The 27,040-nt window shown below is 48.9% G+C and overlaps 1 long non-coding RNA gene across 1 annotated transcript; it reads right to left on the bottom strand.

Moving 5' to 3' along the window:
* Nucleotides 1-3,650: 3,650 nt before the first annotated feature.
* On the bottom strand, nt 3,651-13,984 carry LOC129487377 (uncharacterized). The gene is made up of 3 exons (XR_008659302.1): nt 13,947-13,984; nt 4,328-4,389; nt 3,651-3,899 (listed from the first exon to the last, which is right to left on the bottom strand). It is a non-coding gene; the product is annotated as an uncharacterized lncRNA (long non-coding RNA).
* Nucleotides 13,985-27,040: the final 13,056 nt, after the last annotated feature.

The raw sequence follows: 27,040 nt of genomic DNA, 5'->3' as shown, positions 1-27,040 counted from the left end.
CTACATTTTGGAGTTTTGTTATCAATATTATTTTTTTAAAATGTTATTTTTATTAATAGATTTCTTTTTTTTTTTAAGACAGGATCTAGGCCAGGCGTGGTGGCTCACGCCTGTAATCCTAGTACTTTGGGAGGCCAAGGCGGGTGGATTGCCTAAACTCAGGAGTTTGAGACCAGCCTGGGCAACACGGTGAAACCCTGTCTCTACTAAAATACAAAAGAAATTAGCTGGGCATGACAGCATACACCTTTAGTCCCAGCTACTCGGCAGGATGAGGCAGGAGAATTGCTTGAACCCAGGAGGCGGAGGTTGCAGTGAGCCGAGATTGTGCCACTGCACTCTAGCCTGGGCGACAGAGTGAGCTGTTTCAAAAAAAAAATTTGTTTTAACATTTTTAAAAATTAAAAATGGGGTTGAGCACGGTGGCTCACGCCTGTAATCCCAGAACTTTGGGAGGCCGAGGCGAGTGGATCACCTGAGGTTAGGAGTTTGAGACCAGCCTGGCCAACATGGTGAAACCCTGTCTCTACTAAAAATACAAAAAAGTAGGGGCCGGGCACGGTGGCTCACGCCTGTAATCCCAGCACTTTGGGAGGTCGAGGCGGATGGATCATGAGGTCAGGAGATGGAGACCACAGTGAAACCCTGTCTCTACTAAAAATACAAAAAATTAGCCGGGTGCGGTGGCGGGCGCCTGTAGTCCCAGCTACTCGGGAGGCTGAGGCAGGAGAGTGGCATGAACCTGGGAGGCGGAGCTTTCGGTGAGCCGAGATCAAGCCACTGCACTCCAGCCTGGGCAACAAAGCAAGACTCCATCTCAAAAAAATAAATAATAAATACAAAAAAGTAGCCAGGCGTGGTGGTGGGTGCCTGTAATCCCAGCTACTTGGGAGGCTGAGGCAGGAGAATCGCCTGAATCCAGGAGGCGGAGGTTGCAGTGAGCCAAGACCGTGCCATTACACCCTAGCCTGGGCAACGAGCAAAATTCCATTTCAAAAAATAAATAAATAAAAATAAAAATACAAAAATTAGCCCATAATCTCAGCTACTTGGGAGGCTGAAGCAGGAGAATTGTTTGAACCTGGGAGGCAGAGGTTGCAGTGAGCCAAGATCACACCACTGCACTCCAGCCTGGACTATAGAGCAAGACTGTGTCTCAAAAAATAATAATAAATAAAAGGTTCACATTTAAAAAATGGTCTGCGTCACTTGGTGTGCTTAGATTTTTAAATCTCTTCAGGGATCTATTATAATATTATTATAATCATTCATTATAATATTTTCTGTAAGAATAATGTCGTAACAAAGGCCTGATTTATTTGCTTGGGTGTTCATCAAAATGTGCTCTTATAATTCAAACAATCTTTTTGATATCTGGGATTATTTTCTTCTTTTTGTATATTTCAACTTTCTCTTTTCTTTTTTTTTTAAATAAGCGTGAATCTCAGGGGCTATGTGCACGCGAGCCCAAGTCTTTGCTGCCGCACAAGCGCAGCAAGAGCCGCGAGCACGCAAATGCACAGCCAAGCTGGGAGGTCAGAAGGAGGGATGGGACCAAAGGAGGGAGTGTGCGTTGTTTTTTTTGTTTTTTTGTGTTTTTTTTTTTTTTTTGAGATGGAGTCTCGCTCTGTCGCCCAGGCTGGAGTGCAGTGGCGCGATCTCGGCTCACTGCAAGCTCCGCCTCCCGGGTTCATGCCATTCTCCTGCCTCAGCCTCCCGTGTAGCTGGGACTACAGGTGCCCGCCACCGCCCCCAGCTAATTTTTTGTATTTTTAAGAGACGGGGTTTCACCATGGTCTTGATCTCCTGACCTCGTGATTCGTCCGCCTCCGCCTCCCAAAGTGCTGGGATTACAGGCATGAGCCACCGCGCCCGGCCAGGGAGTGTGTTTAAGAAGTCACATGGCACACGGGGCGGAAGCAGAGGTAGATGTTCCGCCTGGGTGCTCAAGGCCCTTTCAGAACACAAAGAGAAATTAAGAGAATGGGCAGTGCAGGTTTTTGGGAAAAGAGCTGATTTTTGTTGAAAAAGCAGAGGAAACCCCAGACATTGCATGGGTTTAGGCCTTAGCCTCACCACTGTCGAGAGCCTCCTGCCCAGGAGGGCCCAATTTGAACCTCCGATCTGCTTGGTGAGGACCTTAAGATCCCTTCCGCCCTGGCAAGCCACCTGCCGGGGTGAGCTGAGAAATCAGCCAGGGCAGCAGAGTCACTTATGGCCAAGAGGAATCGTCCTGGGGGTTGGTTAGCAAGCAGGAGAAAGGGGAGAAGAAAACTGCGTATGGGGGTTGAATGCCTCTAGCAGAAGGTGAGGCATAGAGGCCTCTTACCACTAGGCAACATATTAGAGTCACGCAGCAGAGTATGTTAGTGGCAGAGTTACCCGAGTCACAGGGCACCAACATATGCTATTGGTGGTGGGAATCTGAGCTAACGGTGGCGAGTCTGTAGGGGTCTGCAGCAAGCTCAATTCTTGCCTCCTCAGAAGAAAGAATTTGACTGAGGGGCACAAGACAGAAGGAGAGACTGAGGCCAGTTTCAGAGCAGAGGCGAAAGTTCATTAAAAAGTTTTAGAGCAGGAACGAAAGGAAGGAACGTGCGCTTGGAAGAGGGCCAGGCGGGCGACGTGGAGGGCAAGTGCCTCTTTTCTCTCCTTGATTGGGTTTTCTCATTGTTTTTCTATTTTATTTTGATTTCGTCCCCAAATAATTAGCTCCTAGAGTTACTTATTTGTTCTAACCAACCTGAGTCCATTCATTTTTGCTTCTCTCTTTACAATCTGACCCTTTAGGATGTGGTTGCCCATCATCCCCATTGCAGGCAGGGAGCCGTTTTAACATCAGCATCTCCCTCTCTCACTCCCACCTGAGAAGGACAGCCTCAGGGCTGGCCCAAATGCCAGCATTTGCTCTCCTGCCTATTTCCCAGGCCATGGTGAGGGGCTCTTCCTCAGGGTCTTCATGGGGGAGAGTCAGGGAATGAGTGCCTCTTTCCTTCCTCTACATCATGCCAAGGCACTTCAGCGGCTCAGCCTCCACTGATGGAGGTGACTCTGGAGCTCAGGCTTCAATCAACCAACGAAGAAAAATGTTAGAAGCACTTCCAGCTTTTTTTTTTTTTTTGAGATGGAGTCTCGCTCTGTCGCCCAGGCTGGAGTGCAGTGGCGCAATCTCCACTCACTGCAAGCTCCGCCCCCCGGGTTCACACCATTCTCCTGGCTCAGCCTCCCAAGTAGCTGGGACTACAGGTGCCCGCCACCACGCCCGGCTAATTTTTTGTATATTTAGTAGAGACAGGGTTTCACCGTGTTAGCCAGGATGGTCTCGATCTCCTGACCTCGTGATCCGCCCGCCTTGGCCTCCCAAAGTGCTGGGATTACAGGCGTGAGCCACCGTGCCCGGCCACTTCCAGCTTCTTGAGCTAAAAAGATTGAATTCAGAATCTCTTGTAAATGCACACAGCTTGACAGACTCTAATCTTTTAAGTCTGTGCTTCCCTCCCAGGTCTAGTGTTTGCAGAAGCCACCCCCCACCCCCACACACCCCCAGTCTTCTAACAATATAAATGACAAATCTTGCAAACCTTTTGATGTGTAAGCCTTCTTTTCCCAAATTAGGTTTGTGCTGATACCCCTGGGACATGCTGGGATCTGATTCTAATTGCAGGTTTGGAAGTGGTGAGGTTGGTGGTGGTGGAGTGGGATGGCAATCAGCACCTGCTTGCAAAGTGACCACATCAGGTGAGGTCACAGCGAGGTCTTCAAACAAGGCAGGACCAGACCCATCAAACAGGGGCTACTTCTGCTTGGTGTGATTGTCAGGGTATGCAGCTCATCGCCCCCCTCCTGATTCTGGGGTCCAACACCTTCCCAGTCCATGCCCTGATTCTCACAGAAGAGACCTGAGGAAGGATGAAAGTCCAGTCTACGTCGGCATTCAGCAAACCTCCCAATAATGCCCTGAGGCTGACTTGAGGGCACATCAGACTCGACAGCCTTCAGAGAGAAGAGATTCTTTCCGTGATTATGGATACCTTCTTGTTCTCTGACCATGCCTTGAGCTCAGCATTTGAAAAGCCCAACTATGTCATCTTGTTTCCTGAGACTCTCCAGTGCAGCTCAGAGCAGCCACCCCATCCCACAGGCCTGTGCCCCTCCTGCCCGCTGTACTGTGCTGCCAGCACCAGACCCACACTGCACAGGTGCTTCGCTCTAGGTGAGCACGGGTGGTTACTTAATTGTTTCACCAGATGCCATGGACTCCAAATATCCCTTCATCCTCATGGCCCCCAAACCCAACCAGGTCGTAGAAACCATCCCAGAATCTCACCCTCCAAGGTCTGTTCTCTGCAGTCACTTCTGGTATCAAATACTGTAGGAGTCAGGATTCAGCTGTGGATGACAAAAACTTATCCTGGCTACTTTGGGTAGAAAGGGATTGAATCAAGGCAGAATGGAGAGAATTAAGGGCACTGTGACAGCGGGAAGAGCAGGGTTTCAGCGGAGCCTCAGCAACGGCTCTCACAATGGTACTCCAGAATTGTCCTGCTGTGGTAGATTAGAAATGGCCACAGATCCTTTGCAGCTCCTGCAGTCAAGAAGTAGATCAATTTTGCCACCTCCCCTACCCCCTCATTAGGGATTGACCTGTGACTAGCTTTGACCAAAGAAGGTATTGAAAGTAAAGCTGTGGAGCTCCTGCTCTGGTGCTCTTGCAGAGCTGGGACCATGTGAACAAGCATTGGCAAGGCTAAGAAACTGGGTAAGTGTTGAAGCACCCCAGCCCCAAACCAGTCAACTGATAGACCTGTGTGTGATGCCAATAAGAACCAGCCAGATCCCAGCTGACCCACCAACTAACTACAGAACCAACAGCTGAGCACAGATGCAAGAGTGAACCCAGCCAAGCCCAGCAAAACCATCCTGCTGAGCCCAGCCCAAATTGTCAACCCACAGAGTCATGACCTGAATGCATGGTCATTGAGCTTTGGGATGATTCATGACACAGCAAAAAGATATCCAATGCACCTCTCAAGGAAGCTTCCATTCCTGCCACAGTCTAGAAATTGGGGAAACCATAAGATGCCCCTATGTTTGGCTCCAGGACCATATTCCCTAGGCAAGACAAATAACAGCAAAATGAGTATCCTATGACATGAGGTCTAGGGGTGAGACTCTGAGGCTTCTGTTACTGCTACCTCAGAAATGCTGACCATCTCCCTGTCTGGGCTTGCTAGTGGAAAACGAGGGAAGCAACAATGACAGATTCTACCTCATTTTTCCCATCCAACTGTCACCAGAGGGTGTCTGTTAGAGGGGCACACTCCATGGAGCCCATGGCAGCTGCTTATCCAATCCACAGCCTCAACCCAGCCCTGTCAGTACTGAACCAGATTTTCATTTCCACCAGTTTGACTCATGGGTCTTACTTGGTCTGAATTTGGTGTGTGTATGTGTGTGGGGGGAGGGATGGGCTATTATTTGTGGTCCTCCTCAACAACCCCACCACAAAAGCACAGAAGCCACAAAGAAAGACTGACAGACCTGACTACACAAAAATTCCAAACTTCTGATCAGTTAAGAGAACCACAGTGAACAAACCGAGGAACGCTTCTTGCAACATACATCCCAAAACGATGGACAGATTCGACCATAAGCATTTAAGACTTTTACTCCACAAAGACTCCACCAGGAACTCTGAATTTGCAAAAAAAAAAAAAATATATATTTGCAATATACATAATGGAAGAAATGACAGATTTATCCATGTAAAAATTAAAAATATCTCATGGCAAAAGACACTATAGACAAACATAGCCAGTGCAACCTGTTCTACCAGCTTGGGGTACAAATAAGGTCACATATTTTTGTTCTTCATAGGAACCCCACCCACTCCCGGTGCTGGGAAGGGGACTCTATTCCCTCTCTGGGCAAGCGCACACAGAGTACAGCCTCTGTGCAGAGCAGCGCCACTGCCCCCACCGACATCTTCAGACGTGTTCGCTCTTGACACGGTACACCCACAGTGCTAGAGCCATCCCTCAAAAAAACCTGCACACAGGCGGCTCCACAGCAACAGCTTGAAACGTCCAGCACTCGGGCACCAGGAGAATGTTCTGTGCGCAGGTGCTTCCTGACAACGGAATCCTTGCTGTGGTTGGGAAGACTGAAGTGGACCCCTAGGCCCCGGGCAAAAGGCTGGTTTCTCCTGCCCAAGATGCCTGAACAGGAAGGGCCGGGAGCTCTGTTTATACCCCAAGCGCCGGAAGTGCTGATTTTCTAAAATGAGGATAAAATGCATAGCCAAGTTGGGAGGTCAGAAGGAGGGATGGGGCCAAATGCAGATGAGCCGATGTGGACCCGCAGGGGCAGGGCTGTCCGACCCAGCTGCGTCTGGGAGGCACTGGGCTCTGGGGACACAGCCAGGCCACAGGCTCTGCCCAGACAGGGACTGGAACTGGGCTCTGCACAAGGCTGGGCCTGTGAGGGTCTGTCCCGCAGGAAGGGGGACAAGAGAGGGCAGAGGCGCCCAGCAGGGGCACCCTTCCAGAGTTGGCATAGCATCCTCGAGAATCCTGTCTGCTCTGGGGAGGCTCATGTGCTTCTTGTCCATGTATGTGCTCACAGGACATTGGGAGACCAAATTCATGCCAAGGAGAGAGGTGCGGGCCTGGGGCCTCTCCCCCTTCTGTGCAGGTGGGAGCTTCATGCTGAGTGACCCGAAAGGAGTCAGGATGCTCTGTGGCCATGGCCATCCATATAGCCCTTCTATGCCTGTTTCTTACCTGCAAAATGGGAATCATAAGAGTATCACCAGCAAAACACCTGTGGTGCTGCGGGTTGATTAAGTGAATTATTTTTGCGAAGTTTTCAGAGCAAGATCTGGCATAGAGTGAACACTGTAAAGCATTTGTTAAAGGAATGAAGAAATATGACGTGGCTAGCTAGTCTCTGAGGCCGAGCTCTGGAGTAAAATTCCTTTCCCCATTCAGAGGAAAGCATCCACCCACTAAGAGGTGGGAACATCTACAAGGCATAGAGGTGCAGGGATGAGCTACACAGGACAAAACTGTTCCAGTATCCCATTCCCTAAGCCCTCTCATTCTTTCTCAGCTACACCAGAGGTGTGCTGGCGTCTTAACCTCAGTCAGTGAGGGCCACTGAGTGCACGTCTCGGCTGTCTAACCAAGCAAACCAGTGACCCCTCCTCACTGGCAAGCAATCACCCACAGGCCAGCAGCTCCAATAAGGAAATACACATGGATAAGCGTGACCGGACCCACCCTTGGAAGCTGCTATGGACTGAATATTTGAATCCCCCCAAATTCATATGTTGAAGTCTTCACCTCCAAGGTGATAGTCTTAGGAGGTGAGTTGGGGAAGTGAATACATCATAAGGGCACAGCCTTCATGAGTGGGTTTAGTGCCTTTTAAAAGAGGCCCTAGGAAGCTGTTCACCCTTGGCCATGTGAGGAGAGAGTGAGAAGGCACTGTCTATGAAGAACAAGCCCTCAACAGACACGGAATCTGCCAGCATTTTGATCTCAGACTTCCAGCCTCCAAAACTGTGAACAATAAGTATCTCTTGTTTGTAAACCACTTAGTCTATGGTAACCTCTTAAAGCAGACCAAACAGACTAGGACAGAAGCCATCCCCACACTCAACCCAAGGATTTCTACCCACATGAATTTTGGGGTGTCAACCATCTCTCATTGGGTTTAGACTTTATATGTGTCCCCAAGGGGCATGCTGGGATCTGCCTTGAGTTACGAATCTAGAGGCAAAAAGGGATGCTGAGGCTGTTGTGAGAAGGGAGAATCCTCCAGCAAACAACTGCCTTGGGGGAGGTGATTACAGGGCAGGCATGAAGTTAGGAGTTGCATTCTGCAAGACTGCCCTTACTTCTGACACCCACTGTAGGTTTGGAGGGTTCCCAAGATCACTCTGTGGTTCAACAATTTACCAGAAGGGAACACAGAACTCACTGAAAGCTGTTATACTCGTGTTTATGGTTTATTACAGCAAAAAGATATGGATTAAAAGCAGCCAAAGGAAGAGGCACTGGGGTCAGGGGCCAGGAGCCACCATGTGCAAGCTTCCAGGTGTCCTCTCCCTACAGAGCTGTGGATGGTGTGACTTCTTGGTATTGATATGTGACAGTCTGCATGGAGTATGGCCAAGCAGGGAAGCTCACTTGAGCCTCAGTGTCCAAAGTCTTTATTGGACTCCATGGTTGATTGCCTTCATGGCCAACCTCAGTCTCTGGTCCCTCTGGACATCAGGCAATCCCATGTGACCCGAGACTCCCACCATAAATCACATTGTAAGTGTAGACTGTCTGGTGTGGCCCAAAACCTCCACAGAAACAAAGACCCTCTTATTAGGCTGGACATCCTAAGGACCTGGAGATTAGCACCCAGGAGCTGAACGCAAAGACCGGACCTCCTGTTGGGCAAGGTTAAAATCTGTACCACTCACCTGTCAAGCAAAGGAAGGCCAGTCTACACAGAGGGGAGGAGAGGCTACTTTGCCAGCCAGGGAGTCTGGAGGGGGGTTGGAATTTCAAGTTCATCAGACTCATTCCAACCCAGGTAAAATTCTCATTCTGATTCTCAGGACCCTATTCTTCCCCAGTTGATGCTAACTTTCACATACATGACCTGGTGAGGCTCTAGATTCAGCTTTCCTTGGACTTCTGCAACCTCCAAGGCCAATTTGGGGTGACTTTCAATTTGCTGAGGCTACACGAGGTAAGTGGTTAGGGCTATGATAGATGCTCCATTTTTAGTCATTTGTAAATGACGACATTTAGCAACAGGATTGGCACTGACTTTCATTAAGTTCCCCAGTGCAGGCATCAGCAGCTGCCCAATCCTTATTCCTCATAGTCATCATTCACACCTGTGCTAAAAAGGTGAGCGCAATGGCCACATTTCTTCACCATCCCTGGATCCACAATCTGTACCACGTGGCCTTACAATGCTTCCTACCAACAGGGGTAGTCTCTTTCCCCATGTCTTGTATCTGGTGTGTGCACCCCCGAACTGTGTCCAACAGAGTGTGTTAGATATGTCATGTAACAGTCCCAGGAATGGATCTCAAGACCCCTTGAGCAAGTGCAATTGTGTCCACTGAAAATTACAAAATGCTGTTGAAAGAAGATCTAAATGGAGAGACATCCCATGTTCATGGATTGGGCAACTCAACACTGTTAAGATAGCAATAATTCCCACATTCATCTACAAATTGATTGTAGTCCTTACCAAAATTCCAGCTGGCTTTGTTTTGTTTCGTTTTCTTGGCTTTCCTAGAAATTGACATGCCAATAAAGTACCCCAAATAGCCAATATAATCTTTAAAAAAGGTCAAAGCTGGAAGACTCACACTTCCTAATTTCAAAACTTACTACAAACCCACAGTAATCAAGACAGTGTGGTACTAGAAATATGATAGACATACAGATAAATGGAAAAGAACTGAAAATCCATAAGTAATCTTTTACATTTACGGTCAATCGATCTTTCAACAAGGAGCCAGCCCAGAGAATGCGAGAAAACACTCAAATCTTATATATTCCCTAAAGGACTTATATTAATAATATGTGTTGCCTGTATCATACAACTAAGTAAGAAGACAAACATCCCAATTTAAAATGGCTGAAAGATTTGAAGAGATATTTCTCCAAAGGACATATTCAGATGCTTTCAGAAATACTTGGCAACATTAGTTAATAGAGAAATGCAAATTATAACCACGAGATACCTCTATGCACACCCTGGGATGCCTGTAATCAGAAAGACAGATAAGAGTTGGAGAGGTTGTGGAGAAGCCGGAACCCTCGCGCATTGGTAACAGGAATGTAAAATGGTGCAGCAACTGCTTTGGAGACAGTTTGGCAGGTTCTTGGATTGTTAAACATAGAGTCACCATATGGCCCAGCAATCCCACTCCTAGGTATCCACCCAAGAGAAATGGAAACATATCTGCACATAAAAACTTGTACATGAATATTTATAGCAGCTTTATTCATAGTAGCTTCCAAACTGGAAATAACCCAAGTGTCTGTCCACTGGTGAATGGAGAAACAGTGTGGTCTATTCAATGCAGTGGGATATAATATGGTAATAAAAAGGAACAAAGTTCTGATACATGGAATAACATCACATTATGCTGAGTGGAAGCCATCAGACACAAAAAACCACAGATCTTGTGATCCCACTGATATAAAATGTCCAGAAAAGGCAAATCTACAGAGACAGGAAATGAATGGAACGGTTCAGTCCCCGGGGACCACAGGTGGGAACAGGGAGTGACTGCAGGGGTGTGCAGCCTCCTTTTGGGGTGATGGAGGTGTTCTAAGCTTAGAGTCGCTACCATTGCACGACTCTCCATTTGTGAAAAGTCATTGAATTGTATGCCGGAAATGAGTGCATTTTATCAGACGGGATCAGGCGGGTTCAGGGTGGTATGGCCGTAGATAAGAGTGTATTTTATGGTATATGAAATATATGTTAATAAAGCTGGAAAGAAAGAGAGGAAGGAAAGAGAGAAAGGAGAAGACAGGGCAGGGGTGAACACTCCTCCCTCTGTTCCTGCCGTGCTGCTATGGGAACGAGCCCAGGCTGGAGCGCTGCAGGATGAGGGACACTGTGGCCCCGTCACTCCCATTGCCCCAGCTGACCTTCAGCCACCCGCAGAGGTGACAGTGAGACCACCCTAAACTAGTCAACCCTCAGGTGACCTGCCAGGCGGCCACAGGCTCATAAGCAAACTCAGCAAAGAGCAGGTCCAGATCAGCAGAACCCCAGCTGAGCCAGAACCTCTCAAGCAACAGTAAGCGCCCACTTAACGTCTTCAGCCACGGAGGTGCACGGCTGTGACACAGCTCTGGCTAACTGATGCGCCACCCCAACAGCCTATCACAGCATTTCATTGCAGACAACTCCAGGTGGTAATTTGGGTGAATGTTCGTAGGGATGATACAGGCCATCGCATTCCATTTTCCGTTAGAATGAGGCCATCGCCACGTTCGAGCCCAGTCATGTGAACCAACCCCAGATTATTATAGAGTCTGACTCCGTTTTTGCTCTTTGACTGCTGACAACTTTCAGGTAAGCCCCTCCCCCGCAACCTTTTGCCCTGCATCTGAGCAAGCCAATAAGAAATCCCGTGTTGTCTCTCCCTTGGCAGGAAGTTCAGACCGTGCAAGCTCCAGCCCCAGCCCCAATAAATACCACTGCAGTGCATGCCCTCTTTGCTCAACCATTCGGGACCAGCTTGCGCCTGCCCTGCCTCCTCAGAAAGTTCACTATCTGAGAACACAACTTCCCATACGCTCTGGGGGTGTGAGCCTTTTTCAGTCTCAACATCTGGACCCCTGGGTGAAGCAACCACAGAATGCAGGTCAGGGTTCTCCACAGAGCACAGATTGGGGCCCTTCTCTTGGATGCACTCCTGATGCTCAGTGTGGATCAGCTTGGGTGCAGACAGGAAACAGAAACCACTCTGTGTGTTTCTAACAGAAAGGGTTTAATACAGAGAATCTGTACAGAATACAAGGGGATAGGGGTGTTGCTCAAAGATCCCGACCCATAGGAAGTAGCTACGATGCCTGTAGGAGCCTGAGCTACACATCCCACCTGCTGCACAGCCACGACCAGGGATGGGCATTGGGTGGCCTCCACCCTGCAAAACCTCCATCATCTGAGCCTGAGCTCCTCTGCTACGACGTCACTTTGAGACAGCTGCTGCTGCTGCCAAGCTCAAAAGCAGAGTGGTCCTTCCTAGCCCCTGCATTCTAACCCCACACAAGTGCCTCCAAGTACAGAACCTCATGGAAATCCATCTGGCAGTGGGTCTGGGGAATGTAGTTTTCAGACTTCTGGTCCCAGTGGTACGGAGGAGAGTGAGAAGAGCTGGTAAGGGCTGAGTAGCCAGAAACAGCATCTGCTATAAATCCTACAGCCACACAGGCAGAAAAATCAACTTACCACAAGGAGGGAAAAACAGCTGACCCCAAGCTTCTCCACAGCAATATGCAATGCTGAAGGACAGCAGTGATTGAAGCATTTTATACCACTCTTTTCAAATATGTCAGAATCCAGGTATTAGGGCACCTGTGAGTTCTTATTTCTCACACACACACTCGGAAACTGGGCATGGTGGTACACACCTGTGGTCCCAACTACTCAGGAGGCTGAGGCAGGAGGATCACTTGAGCACAGGAGTTCGTGGCTGCAGTGAGCCATGATCATGCCACTGCACTCCAGCCTGGGTGACAGAGCAAGACCCCATCTCTAAAACAAACAAACAAACAAACAAACCCACTTGGTATTGAAATGTAACAGCTAAATTGAAGTGAAGCAGGTGTAGGAGATCCTGGATTGCCCAACAGTATACTACACACACACCCTTAGGCACAAGCAAAACAGGGACAAGAAAAGGGAATTTTTTTTTTTTTTGAGACAAAGTTTCACTCTTGTTGCCCAGGCTGGAGCACAATGGCGCGATCTCAGCCCACTGCAACCTCCGCCTCACGGGTTCAAGCGATTCTCCTGCCTCAGCCTTGCGAGTAGCTGGGATTACAGGCAACCCCCACCATGCCCGGCTAAGTTTTTTATTTTTAGTAGAGACAGGGTTTCACCATGTTGACTAGGCTGGTCTTGAACTTCTAACCTCAGGTGATCCACCTGCCTTGGCCTCCCAAAGTGCTGGGATTACAGGTGTGAGCCACCGCGCCCAGCCAAAAAGGGAAATTTTATGAAAAGTAATTTGACATTGATATTCATCCATTCGTGCACGAAGTATCTACTGGGTGTCTGCGACATACCAGGTCACACCTGGGGACAGGACAAGACAGATCCAGTCTCAGTCTCTGCCCTACTGGCCCTTGGGTTCCGGGGGAGACAGACAATAAACAGCTCCAGCAATGAGAGGCACCGTGGGGCCGTGAATCACAGAGACACTCCCAGGAGGAGGGAGGGGTGCTGGGCAACAGGCAGAGGCTTCCAGACACGAGGGAGTAGGCAAGTGCACATACCTGGAGGCCAGCCTGGGAGGCCGCCCGAGGAGCCAGCAGGAGCCAGGGCAGGGTGGAGGTCGGGGAGCTGGACCGTGGGGTGACCTTTGAGGACTTGGGCTTTTTCTCTGAATAAGGTGGAAAGCCACTGGAAGGTTCTGCTATTTCCAGAGGAGAGGAAGAAGGATAAGGAAGGTGAGGTCTCCCTGCCCCTCTAGCTGCTCAGCTTAGGATGCACTTGGTCAGGAAAGGCCGCTGTGAGGAGGACCCCTCTGTTTCTCATGCTTTGGGCCCTGACGGGCTCCTTTGCCCCGGGAACCGCGTGCTGAGAAAATTGGTGCTGAGCATCAGCTGCACTTAAATAATTTGGTTGAACTACACGAAATTGCTGATAGATGGCTCTTTTGACTAACAAGAGGCAATTTCATACCATTCAATCAAGTAGGATGAAAGGCCACCCAGCTGCAGAGGTCAGGTGGGCGAGCAGAATGCGATGGACTGGGCCCTGGCCAGCAAGGACTGACAGGAGGGTGAGAACCAGGTGGGGTAGGTCGCCTCCTCGTCCCTCACTGTGGAGTTGCTTGACTCTGTCCAAAGTCCATTAGTTCAATGCCTGCAGCCGTTTGTATTTAGACAACAGCATAAAAAGTGTCCTTTAACATGATACTCCATGCTATAGGGCAGGAACTGACACAGAGCCCTCTTTCCATTTGCTGACACGCAGATAAATCGCCCACAGGATGCCTGGAAAAGCCGTGAGGATGACGCTTGTAGGGCAGAGCCAGGTGCAGGACCGGGAGCTGTTTCACAGACAGCCCCATGGCTCTGCCCCAAATCCCACAGCCTGCCTAGAGGGGTGGGGAAGACAGGAATGCCCATACTGTAGTATAAGTCAGCAGCGCTTTTTGGAAGTAGTTTGGCAGCACTTACTCAAAATGCTTCATTGTCCTGCAACCCGGCAATTTCATGTCTAGGAAACAGCAGGTTGGCTTGGATGACTCAGGCAACAACTCCATCATTAGCAGAGCTCGTGTCAGTTTTCTAAAAGACAGAAGCCAGAGCAAGTAAGGGAATCTAGCAAGGTCGTGGGATATAAGAGCATTAAACAAAAATCAACCGTATTTTTTTTTTTTTTGAGACGGAGTTTTGCTCTTGTCGCCCAGGCTGGAGTGCAATGGAACGATCTCAGCTCACTGCAACCTCCGCCTCCCAGGTTCAAGGGATTCTCCTGCCTCAGCCTCCCACGTAGCTGGGATTACAGGTGCCCCCCATCACGCCCGGATAATTTTTGTATTTTTAGTAGAGACAGGGTTTCACCATGTTGGCCAGGCTGGTCTCAAACTCCTGACCTCAGGTGATCCGCCTGCCTCAGCCTCCCAAAGTGCTGGGATTATAGGCGTGAGCCACCACGCCCGGCTAAGTCAATTGTATTTTTATGTACTTGCAAGAAACAATTGGAAATTGAGAAATTTTAAAACACCACCCACAAAGGCATCACCTAGTATGAAATACTAAAGATAAATTTGACAAAAGAGAGGTCAGGTGTATAAACTGAAAACTACGAAGCATGAACTACACACCTAAAGATGGTTAGGACGGTACATCTTATAGTATGTGATTTTACCACAATAAAAAATTAAATAGAATAAAAGGACAGAACACAAAACAAAAATCCCCAAATATTAACTGTGGTTGTTTCTGAGTAGTGGGATGATGGATTTTTCCCCCTTAGTTTCTGTATTTCGTCCTTTTCAAATCCTCTCTAACGCACAAGTGTTACTTTTGCAAAACAAAGTAGCAAACGTAAGAAGCCACGTGTGCTCCTTTCTGCTTGCAGTATAATTTCACAAAGCCCTGACTCTTCCACAATGTGTAGCTCTCCAGACAGATGCTTTGAAGACAAAGCAGGACAGAGTGCCCGGCTCCCATGTCTCTTGCCTGAGTCACTACTTTCCTTCAAAGATACATAACCCCTGCCAGGAGCAGTGCCTCACACCTGTAATCCCAGTGCTTTGGGAGGCCAATGTCAGATGATCGTTTGAGGCCAAGAGTTTGAGACCAGCCTGGGCAACATGGCAAGACCCTGTCTCTATTTTAAAATTTTTATTTTGGAGACAGAGTCTAGCTCTGTCACCCAGGCTAGAGTGCAGTGGCAGGATCTTGGCTCACTGCAACCCCCTCAGTTCAAGCGATCCTGGGTTCAAGTGAGCCTCCTGCCTCAGTCTCTTGAGTAGCTGGGATTACAGGCATGCCCCATCACGCCCAGCTAATTTTTATATTTTTAGTAGAGATGGGGTTTCACCATATTGGCCAGGCTGATCTCAAACTCCTGACCTCAAGTGATCCACCTGCCTCGGCCTCCCAAAGTGCTGGGATTACAGGCGTGAGCTACAGTGCTTGGCCTTAAAATTTTTTTTAAGTAGCTGGGCATGGTGGTGCATGCCTAGCTGCTTGGGAGGCTGAGGCAGGAGGATCACTTGAGCTCAGGAGTTTGAGGTTACACAGTTAGCTATGATCAGACAACCCTGGAGAGTCGGCTCTGAGTCCCCTCATGGTCACCGTGATTGTTGATTAAATTTTAAAAAATCAATCACTGCACTCTAGCCTGGATGACAGAGCAAGACCCTGACTCAAAAAAAAAAAAATAATTATTGCCTTTTCCTACACATAAGATAATATCTGATGGGGTTTGTGATGATGCCTCTGTCATCTATAAGCAGATGTGCTCTACCACCAAACCTTGATGTGACTCTGCTTCAATGTCACATCCGAGCATGTTTGATGAGCTCTTGCACTCCGTATACAAGCAGTGAGCTGAAACACTGTTGGAGCAGACTGACAGAGCTGCTCCCAGGCTATAGGCCTCAATCTGTAGTCCTCAGTAAGACTTCAGAATACAACTAACTTTAGTTATTTGAAAGCTTGATTTTTTCTCCTTTAGTCAACAATCATGGTGACCACGAGGGAACTCCAAGCCAACTGCCCAGAGTTGTCCGAAACATCACCAGGACCCGGTGCCTTGGTACCAGCACGGGCCCTTTGAGTCCCTCTGGCTCCCCAGTGGTTGCAGACCACTGAGTCTCTCCTCACACACAGCTGGTGCTCTGGAGATTTATTCACACGTAGTTGCTGTGACTCCTTGATGAAGGGGAAGTTCTTCCTTGCGACTTCTATTTCTTGAGAAGGGGATTTCTCCCAGCTGAAACACACTAGGAAGAAATGATCACGTGAGGCATCTGATTGGCTAGGTTGTGCCCATGCTGCCCCTTTCCGTTTGACTCTGTAAGCAAGGCTCAGCAGGACGGAAGCTATTAAAAATCTATGAGAGTCTGACCTGAGTCAACTCCAAAGACCAGGAATATTTGCTCCTTCCAACTGGACGCTGATTTGGCATCCCTCGGCGATAAGGGGCTCGTGAAAGTGTTGGAGGTGCAATCCTTGCAACACACAGAGGTCCTGTAGGAAATTCCTTGTCACAAGCAATTGACAATCGGCTCTTCTGGGGACACACATGAGGGTTGGTCACACAGTACTCTGAGGCCCCACAAGTTTTTAGATAACCAGAGGGAGAAACAGAGACAATGATTTAACACTGAAATGACCAAAAATTGGATTTTCAAACATTAAGGCATGCCAGGTTTTCTGGGACTGCAGCCAGCTACATACTATTGCCCATTCTTGTCCACGTTTAAACTGATGGACAAATAACATCACAGCAAATTCAGAGCTCAAGCAACCAATCTGCAACTACAGAGTTAACATGTAGACTCTTCTAAGTTCTCGCTCTTTTTTTCTTTTCTTTCTGAATACATTGAATCTGCTGACTTTTCTTTTCTTCTTTTTTTTTTTTTTTTTTTGAGACAGAGTCTCGCTCTGTCGCCCAGGCTGGAGTGCAGTGGCACGATCTTGGCTCACAGCAAGCTCTGCCTCCCGGGTTCCCGCCATTCTCCTGCCTCAGCCTCCTGAGTAGCTGGGACTACAGGCGCCCCCCCACCACGCCCAGCGAATTTTTTGTATTTTTAGTAGAGACGAGGTTTCACTGTATTAGCCAGGATGGTCTCGATCTCCTGACCTCGTGATCCACCCGCATTGGCCTCCCAAAGTGCTGGGATTACAGGCGTGAGCCACCGCACCCAGCCTAAGCCCAAATATTTTTGAAGTTCATCTGACTTAAGTAAATCTCTAAGAAATAAGATGGCTTTGAAATTAGTGGTAAAATAAGAACTAGAAATGTCTTCAGAATTGTCAGCATACGTTTTTGCCTGGGGTTGAGTGGTCAGACAGGTTTATATGAGCTAATAAATATTTTAAGGTGTCAGGGTTTAGCATGAAGGCTATAAAACTATAAACCTAGCCAGAAACAGAATGATCTTTGTGTAATTTTTTATAAGAAAAATTATTTCCTATTGTTGGTTTAATAAAAACAGCTAAATCTTCTGAGTTATCAGAAAAATAGCCATATATATTTAACTTTAATGTTCTTACTTAGGTGAACACCTAATATTCACAGGCTGTAAAAATGGTTAGCAGGAAAATAACTTAGAAAATGATTCACTTTGTCTAATATCTCAGTTTTTATAATTAATCTAGGCAAAGACCTTACCTTGAAAGTCTAGAAAAGCAGTTTACTAAACAAGTAAATGTCAATGGGATAAATGCCTATAAATAAACTTTTCATGTTTGAAATCTTAAATGTCTCCATTTCCAACTAAGAAAAATTATGTTACATGTTTCTAAAAATTATAAGATAAGCTGGGCATGGTGGCTCATGCCTGAAATCTCAGTACTTTGGGAGGCTGAGGCGGGCAGATCCCCTGAGGTCAGGAGTTCAAGACCAGCCTGGCTGACATGGCAAAACCCCATCACTACAAAAATACAAAAATTAGCTTGGTGTGGTGGCATGCACCTGTAGGCCCAGCTATTTGGGAGGCTGAGGTGGGAGAATCACTTGAACCTGGGAGAAGGAGGTTGCAGTGAGCCGAGATCATGCCACTCCACTCCAGCCTGGGTGATAGAGTGAGACTCCATCTCAAAAATAAAATTACAATATGGTTCTCATCAATAAAATTCTAATATGTGACAGACAATTTGAGATTTCTGGATTCCTAGGTTTTCACTAAATTTAAGTTTACTAAGAGTTAAAAATTCTAATTTATATATGATTCTGTATATAAATGTGCCAAAAATGTGTTTTTAATTTAAAAATTATTTAAAAGGCATAAAAATATGTTCTTTATGAAGAAAAAATAATTGTTGTCTAATTTTCAGGTTTTTTGAAAATATGAAACAAAATTAAAAGAAGCCAGCAAGTAGAAGGGAGAGATGTAAAGAAGCTTATGGATATGAAGTTGTATTTTTGGTAAGAAAAGTTTAAAAAAGATAGAATAATTTTGTATGAGAAAGAATCTTGTATGGTGAAGTTTTTGTCCTAAAGTAAAATGACTGATTATAGGACAAAGCAAAAAGTCCACGCATAACTTAAATGGCCTGTGTAAATTGTGATAAGGTTCATGAAAAGAAAATTTTATAAAAGGAATTTTGTATGTGATTAAGTTAGCTATAATTTTAAATAATTATTTATAACAATCTTTCTAAGGTTTGAGTTTTGATATTAAAAATACACTACTACAAAACTAAAAATTGGTTCCCTGTATTAGAACAGAGTTTTCTTAAAGTCTTGATTTGCTCTTCATAAAATTATAAGAGGTTTTGATTCTTATCTGTTTTTTTTTAAACTTCTCGAATTTACATCTCAGAAGCTCAACTTTTGCCATGTGATCTGCAGCCATATATCATTGCCTTCTGTTCCTTTTCCCCTTGAAAAGGCATATCTTTTTATTTGGCTGGGATTATAACTCTGTCCTTAAATCTTTTCATCACCTCCTGTTCTAACTTTGCTGTTGTGGTCTGATGCTTAAATGCTTATCTTCACAGTTTAGAAAGCAATGTTTTCCTCCAGTATAATTGGATTCTGTGCCATTGGCTTTTCTTTTTGTTTCCTTTCTTTTTCAGACAGGGTCTCACTTTGTCACCAGGCTGGAGTGCAGTGGCTTGATCACATTTGGCTTTTCTTTTTCTTTGTGTGTGTGTGTGTATGTGTGTCTGTGTGTGTGCAGATAGGGTCTTGCTATATTGATCAGACTGGTTTCAAACTCCTGGCCTCAAGGGATCCTCCTACCTCAGCTTCCTAAAGTGTTAGAATTACAGTGTGAGCCACTGTGCCTGGCTGGCTTTTCTTAATATGTCTGAATTGTTCAATGTAACCAGGATACTTCCCATGCCGTTGCTAAGAGCCATGTATGCCCCGTTCAAGGTACTAGTTTTCTTGTTTACACTCTCCTATAATGTAGTGTATACTCATTACCCTGGACACACTCTTCCTGTGTCAGATTAAGTACAAATAACCTTTCTTAATGAGGTTGATTTCTAGGTTACCTAAATGGGCTTCCCATAAGGAGAAGCAATCACACATTACAGGACGTTTTCTTTACCTTTTTAGTAACTGGCCTAAAACACACACACACACACACACACACACACACAAGATTTTACATTTTGTCATGATAATTCCTGTGTTGTCTTTATTAGTTTTTTGATTACTTAGAAGAACTGAGCTTTGAAAGGGTTAAGGCTTTTACATCCATGTAACTTTTGTATTGCCTTTGAGGTCTTATCACTCTGGTTAAACAAATAACTATTATTTTTCAATGACCTGTGATTCTGTTTTGATCAAGTGCTTTAAACTTTTTGACATTTTTTACAGGTTTCTCCAGGACCAAAATCCTAAATTAAGCCTTTTTGAATTACATGCTTAGACTTCTGTGGTAAACTGTATGGGAAACATTGTCAAATGGTAAGTGATGCTAGACCTTCCTTCAATTACATTTATGGGTATATTATTGATATAAATATTCCAAAATTATGTAAATTTTAAAAAACCAAATATCAGTCATAACTTGTTATATTAAAACCTGTTCTAAACCTATGTTTACATCGATATGTTATTAATGTGAGTATTTTAAAGATTGCATAAACTTTATAAAAGCCGGATAGTCCTCATGTGACACAGTCAGTCATGATTCTTATTGTTATCTTAAAATGCTGCAGGTAACAAAAATAACTACATTTCCTTGTACCGTGGGAACTTTTATCAAATTTTAACCATGACTAATCTAAGTTTTGTCATTCAAAATTATTGTTCTAAATTCTTCTCTACAAACGTTTACAATCAGCTCTAGTCCAAAATTTCTTTTCATAACAAAGACTCTAATAAGTGTGGGTTCAGAAAAAGGGAAAAAATAGTACAATTAATATAAAAATAGGCCGTCTCAAAAAAAGAACACAGATCATCTCAACATCATTAATCATTAGAGAAATGCAAATCAAAACCACAGTGAGATACCACCTCCCACCCAATCGGATGGTTGTTATTAAAACAAAACAAAACAAAACAAAATAAAACAAGTTAAGGCTGTGGATAAATCGGAACCTTTGTGCACTGCTGGTGGGAATGTTGTCTTGGAAACAGGTATGGCAGTTTCTCAAAAAATTAAAAGCAAAATGACCCCAGAATGGATCCCACAATTTTGCTTCTGGGTGTACTCCCAGCAAAACCAAAAGGAAGGTCTCAAAGGGATGTTTGCACAGTCATCTTCACAGCAGCATTAGGCACCGCAGCCAGGGGCCATCAACAGATGACTGAATAAGCCAAGTGTGGTCTGTGCGTCCCAGGAACTATGATTCTGCCTTAAAAAGGAAGGAAGTTCTGCCATATGCAACATCGTGGATGAACCTTGAGAACATGAAGTCAAGCAAAACAAGCCAGGCTCAGAAAGACAAACACTGCTTGACTCCACTCACACGAGGCATCCAAAGTAGTCAAACTCAAAGAGACAGGCAGTAGAATGGTGGATGCCAAGGGCTGCGGGGAGAAGGGAATGGGGAGTTGGTGTTTAATGGGGACAGAGTTTCAGATTTGCAAGATGAAAAACTTCTGGAGAGCCAGTGTCATCAGCAATGTGAATGGACTTAGCTCTGTGGAATTATACACTTAAAAATGGTTAAGAGAGGCTGGGCGTGGTGGCTTACACCTGTAATCCCAGCACTTTGGGAGGCCGAGGTTGAGGCTGGTGCAGGAGGATCCCTTGAGCCCAGGAGGTAGAGGCTGCAGTGAGCCATGATCACACCACTGCACTCCAGCCTGGGCAAGAATGAGACCCTGTCTCAAAAAAAAAAACAAAAGAAATTTTTAAAGGCAAACCATGATGATTGCACAACAATTGAATGTACTTAATGCCACTAAACTGTACACTTAAGAATGTTTAAAATGGGGCCGGGTGCGGTGGCTCACGCTTGTAATCCCAGCACTTTGGGAGGCCGAGGCGGGCGGATCACGAGGTCAGGAGAGATCGAGACCACGATGAAACCCCGTCTCTACTAAAAATACAAAAAAATTAGCCGGGCGTGGCGGCGGGCGCCTGTAGTCCCAGCTACTTGGAGAGGCTGAGGCAGGAGAATGGCGTGAACCCGGGAGGCGGAGCTTGCAGTGAGCCGAGATGCGCCACTGCACTCCAGCCTGGGCGACAGAGCAAGACTCCGTCTCAAAAAAAAAAAAAAAAAAAAAAAAGAATGTTTAAAATGGGGCTGGGGGCCGTGGTTCACTCCGATAATTCCAGAACTTTGGGAGGCTAAGGCAGGAGGATCACTTGAGGACAGGAATTCGAGAGCAGCCTGGGCAACATACAGAGAACTCATCTCTACAAAAAAGTTTTTTAAAAAATTAGCTGGGCCTGATGGTGCGTGCCTGTAGTGTAGTCCCAGCTACTCCAGAGGCTGAGGTGGGAGGATCCCTTGATCCCAGGAGGACGAGGCTGAAGTGGGCTATGATTGTGCCACTGCCCTCAAGCCTGGGTGACAGAGTGAGACCTTGTCTCAAAAAAAAAAGAAAAAAAAGAAAAAAACACAAGCACAGATCATATCGTATGGTGGCTTGTTTCTGAATTCCTCCTTTCCAGCTCCCCCCGAAAGTGGCAACATCTCAGCAATCTGCGGCAGTGTGCTTGCTCCGTGAACCTGCGCACTGCCCTGCGGGGCCCCACAGCCCGGTGGCCTCGCCCGTGGTGGCCTTGTCTGGTGCCTGGTCCATGCACGCGTGGCTGTGCAGCTGCAGCCCTCCTAGGCCTGGGACCCTCGCAGCTGGCGCTCCAGGTTGCTGCACCGAAGGGCACCTGCATTGGAAACTAGTGGCTTTGCCGAGCGCCTTCTCAAGGGACCGGTGCATTTGCCTTCCTTCTGCAGGGTCTGCACCCCACCCCCATCCCGCCACCCACAGTGGGGCAGGGGCGCTCTTTCTGAGGGGTTCGCCGCACTAGCTCACCACACAGTCCGTTCTCTTTCCTCCTTGGCGGGACATCTGCCTGTGGCTTCGGAAGGGTTCCTTCTCCCCAGGCCGTGCCGTGGCGCCAGGTTCCCAGCCCGAAGCCGGTGGGCCCCTCGGTTGGCCGGCTCGCGGCTTCACTTAGAGAAATGCTCTCTCTTTCATGCAACGTTCTCACCTCCGTGTGTCCCTCCCTCTCCGTCTGCAGCTCCTGGTACTCAGAGGCTGTGTCCCGCGTCTCCTCTCCCCGTCCCGGGCTCCAGGCCCTCGTGTGAGTCTGGGCACTCGCTCCCGTCCCCCCACCCCCGCGCCGTTCTTCTGTTTTGCTGCCGGGTGGGTTACTCGTTGGGACCTCAGGGCTCTAGCACCGGAAAGTCATTTTGTGCCGCACTTTGATCACGTCAATCGAGCATCTTTGACGAGGAGCCAAGCGCCTGGCCACTCCTCTGCGGCTGCGCGCTGTGGGTCCAGGCAGGGCCTATCTCTGGCTACCGAGCCCCTCGGGGCTGTTGTGGTCTCGGGGGCTCCTGGCTTCCATGATGATGTGTCCTTGCCAGCCCTCGGGCTCAGGCCCCCTTGGGCCACCCCAAACCTGTGATGGACAAGGACGCGACCTGGCCATTCCATCGGAGCAAGGATGCCGGATGCTGCAGCCCCAGGGGCCCCTCGGCAGCCTTTTCCAGCCTCCTCCGTGCTTCTAGAATCCTCCTCACCATTTGGGCTTCCTTCTTCCGCAGAAGGCTTTCAAGCAGCCGCTTCCTGGTTCCCAGATCAACAGCAGGATAACAATATTGCAGCTGAACAGGTGACCCCCACAGGCCACACCTTTTAGCCTAGAGCGAGCTTCCTAGGGCCGCTGCCTCTGCCCCTACAGATGCTCCACAGCGCTACTCTGCCCCGAGGAGAAGCCCCCGGTGCCACCTAGCTGCCGTCCTGGCCCCCTGGCCCAGAGCCGCACTGACACCACTGTCGCCAGCAAGCCCTCCCGTGGCTCCCTGCCTCCTGCCGGCCCCAGACTCACATCCTAGCCCCTGAATCCACCAGGGCTGGGGAACCGTGAGGAATGTCACAGGGCAGGTCCGTTCCTGCCGGGCCTCGGTTTCCCCTTTTGTATAAAGGTCTTCAAGCCCTGGCATCCAGACGCTCTCCATCCGAGACCTCGCAGGTCCCTGCTGACCTCAGGGGCTCCTTGGAAGACCCTGGGTCTGGGGGTCTGATGGGGAAGGGGTGAGCCCTGCTGGGTCTTGGGACAGCTGGAGTTGGGCCTGTGGCCACCATGAGGCCCACACCACCCAGCTGCTGCTGCCTGGCCTGCAGGGGTTAATGGGTCTGGCCACCCCAGGGACCAGGCTCCTGTGTGGAACCTCCTCTCTGCGCCCTGGGGCCCGGTTTCTTCGGAGATGCAGCAGTCAGAGCTGTCGCCAAGCAGAACCAGCAGACGCAGTCCCAGGGGCCGAACAGCAAGGACGCAGCAGGGGACCCTGGCAGCAGTGGGTGCGGGAGGTGCTGCTTCACCACCTGAGAGGGGCTCTGCACCCACAGCAGGCCCCTGCCATGACTTGGTTCCAGGCTGGGTCAGATGGCGCAGTCAGGATGCATCCCTCAGGCCAGGCCAGGCAGGGCCGACTCATTGCTCCCTGCTCTGACGGTGTGGGAATGAGAAGAGGCAGGAATCTCCAGGGCATGTGCGCACATGGCCCCGCCCATGTCATCTAGCCTGCAGGTTGGCCTCTGTGCACAGGTCACTCTGCCTGGAAAGTGGTGGCAGGGGTGGTGGCGCGGCTCCCTGTACCCTCTGCCTGAGTGAGCGCCTGCTGCCCAGGGCCTTCTCAGCCAGGTACCCCTCTGGGGCTGCAGTGGCCACCTCAAAGTTCCCTCTGCATCCAGACCCTTCCCATCCCAGCCGCACAGCCAACAGCCATGTAGCTTCTGGGCCCAGCTGGGAGCAGCTCCAAAGTGTGGGGAACAGGCCCTGCCCCGCCGGTCCCCGGCACATGCCTCGGAGCCTGATGTCCCCCAAGCTCACTGCCCACCAGGCTTGGGGAGGCCCAGGTGCTCATTTTGGGGACATGTGCCCCAGTGACAGAGGAGTTCTCCCTCTGCACGGCAGGTCAGAGCCCCAGACCTGTCAACAGGCAGAGCAAAGAAAGTGGAGGCGGCGGGGAGACTGGCCGTCGGGGGCCCCCGCTTCATGGCAGGACACAGCGGGCTCCAGGAACTCGGCAGCCAGGATGGGTAGCAGGGCATGCCTGAGTGTCCTGAGGGGCAAACAGGAGCGGCGCAGGTCCCAAGCCCAGCGGCCAGAGTAGGGGTGACCACTGGGGTTCCTGCAGCCACAGCCAGAGGGGCCCCAGGAGCCTGGCACCAGCCTGGGGGTGCCAGGGAGCCTGCCTTTCTTTGCTAGATTTGCTGAGCACACAGCGCCCTCTCTGGGGGCAGCCACTCACCCACCCACCCACAAGGGAACAAGGCTTTGGTGGCAGCAGGATGGACCCTGGGCCTAACCCTCACTTGTGGACCCTGGCCTCTGTATAGCAGACTCTGTGAGGCAGGCGAGTGGCACTTGGGAAGCGTGGAGGTGGCCTAGGGTCTGAGGGCGGGGACTGCCACGCTCACCCCAGGGGGTTGGGCCAGAACCTAGCCCGGCTTCATGACCACGCCATGGGGGCAGTAGCACTGAGATGAAGAAGAGCCCCATCGTCTGCCCTGACATGGCGTGAGACAGCAAGCAGGAAGCCTGCTGGCTGGGCCTGGACCTCTAGGCGCTGCCATCCACATGGGCTGGCCATGGCCAGGCACCAGCCAGGCCTGAAAAGGTGCAAGGTCACCTAAGTGGGGGGTTATGACTGAGTATGGGGTGGAGGGAGGCCATGAACTCCCAGTGGGCTCAGGACACTGGATGGCAAGCTCAGGGTGGGGGGCGGCAGGCCTGCCCACCATGGATACATGCAGGCAACTGCAGAGGCTCTCAGCTCAACCCATGCACACTTGGTGCATGCATGCTCCCTGAGTGCCACCCCTCCACCTCCAACAGCCGCACACCCTTACACAGGCATGGAGGCCAGACTATGTCCTGTGAGACTCCAAGCCAGATGCATCTCCCTGAGGTTACAGGGGCTTCCCCAGAATCTGGGGAGCACATTGGCACAGCCAGGAAGGGCCAGGCCTGTGGGACACTTCCTGCAGAAGTAACTGGGCAACCCAGCCCCACCTATGCCACCTGCTATACCTGCCGCACCTACTCACTGCTCACCCCATGCCTGATGGGCTCCCCTGGGCCTCAGGACAGCCCCTGCCAGGCCCTTGCCTGGGGCCCCCTCCTCAGCTGCTGATGCTATTTTCTATCTCTTGTCCTGGGGGGCAGCCTGGATCATTTCTTCTCGCCGATCTTCTAGTTCACAAATTCTCTCTTTAGCAGTGTCTAAGCGTGGCTGCCAAACTACTTCTGAAGTGTTTGGTTTGAAGGTTGTATTTTTTTTTTTCATTTCTAGAAGTTCTACTTGGTACTAGGTTGAAGTTTGTTTGGCCTATCAGCTTTTCCAAGCCGTCTTTGAGCACAGCAAGCTTTGTACAATCCATGTCTGAGAATTCCAGTACACTCAGATGCCTCTGCACACATTTCTCATGGCTTTCAATCATGGTGCCAGGTTCCCCTGTGTGCTTGGTTTGATTGTGGTCTACTCACTGACCTGGAAAACTCATTCATGAGGCGTACAGAGGTCTAGGACAAAGGTGATTTGCATTTGATTCTACCAGGAACCTGGGGAACTGTGAGTTAGGTAAACACCGTTTAAAAGGAAACTCAAAGCGTGCCGTCTTTTTGACCAACCTGGTAGTGGGAACATGGGCTTCATGTCCACACGAGTCATGGTGTACATGACTCCTCAGGGGCTGCCCTTCTGCCTGAACTGCCTGGCCAACCCCTTGGGGCCAAGGCAGGAGGTGGGTTTAATCCCTGCCCCCACCCTGAGGACACAAGCCTTGGGCTTTTGAGCAGCTGATGGCAAGCAGGGTCTCCTAACAGCTCCTCTGTGTGTCCCTGCAGACCTGGCTCCATACAATGGAGAAGCTGGTGGGAGGACTCCAGCCGGAGTGAGAGAGACCGCCCCTCTAGTGCACACCATAGCTTATTTGCATGGCTTCCTGGAGTCCACAGCAGCAGTGCCCCCCAACAGACATCCAGAGTAACTTCTGCAGCAACCAGCAGGTCTTAAGGAATTACCAGGTCAAAATTTTTATTCATTCATTCATTTATTCATTTGTTCTGCCTGTGCAAGGCAGCCTCACTCCCAGGCTGTCAGCAGGACTTTTTTCTTCTCTTTTGTACAGATCTGGTTCTTGGCTTTTCTCCTTGACTCAGTTGACCTCCTGCCCCTCACAGCAGGGTAAAGACTTGCACATCACTGACAGGCGGCTCGGAGTCAGCCTTGGAGTCGGCCTTCCATGCCCAGCCCTGAGGCCACCATGCCACGCTCCAGTTGGCTCAGTGAGAGGCAAAACCAGCTCCAGGGCCAGGTGGACGGGCGGCTTCTCTCCTGCCTCCAGTCTCTCAAATGCTGACCTTGCCTCTGAATGAACAAGCAAAACAAAGGAATAAATGAATGAATAAAAATTTTGACCTGTTAATTCCTTAAGACCTTGATAGGTA

This window comes from Symphalangus syndactylus, chromosome 8 (assembly GCF_028878055.3).
Source record: "Symphalangus syndactylus isolate Jambi chromosome 8, NHGRI_mSymSyn1-v2.1_pri, whole genome shotgun sequence".
Classification (NCBI taxonomy): domain Eukaryota; kingdom Metazoa; phylum Chordata; class Mammalia; order Primates; family Hylobatidae; genus Symphalangus; species Symphalangus syndactylus.
This window is presented reverse-complemented; position numbering and strand designations above follow the sequence as displayed.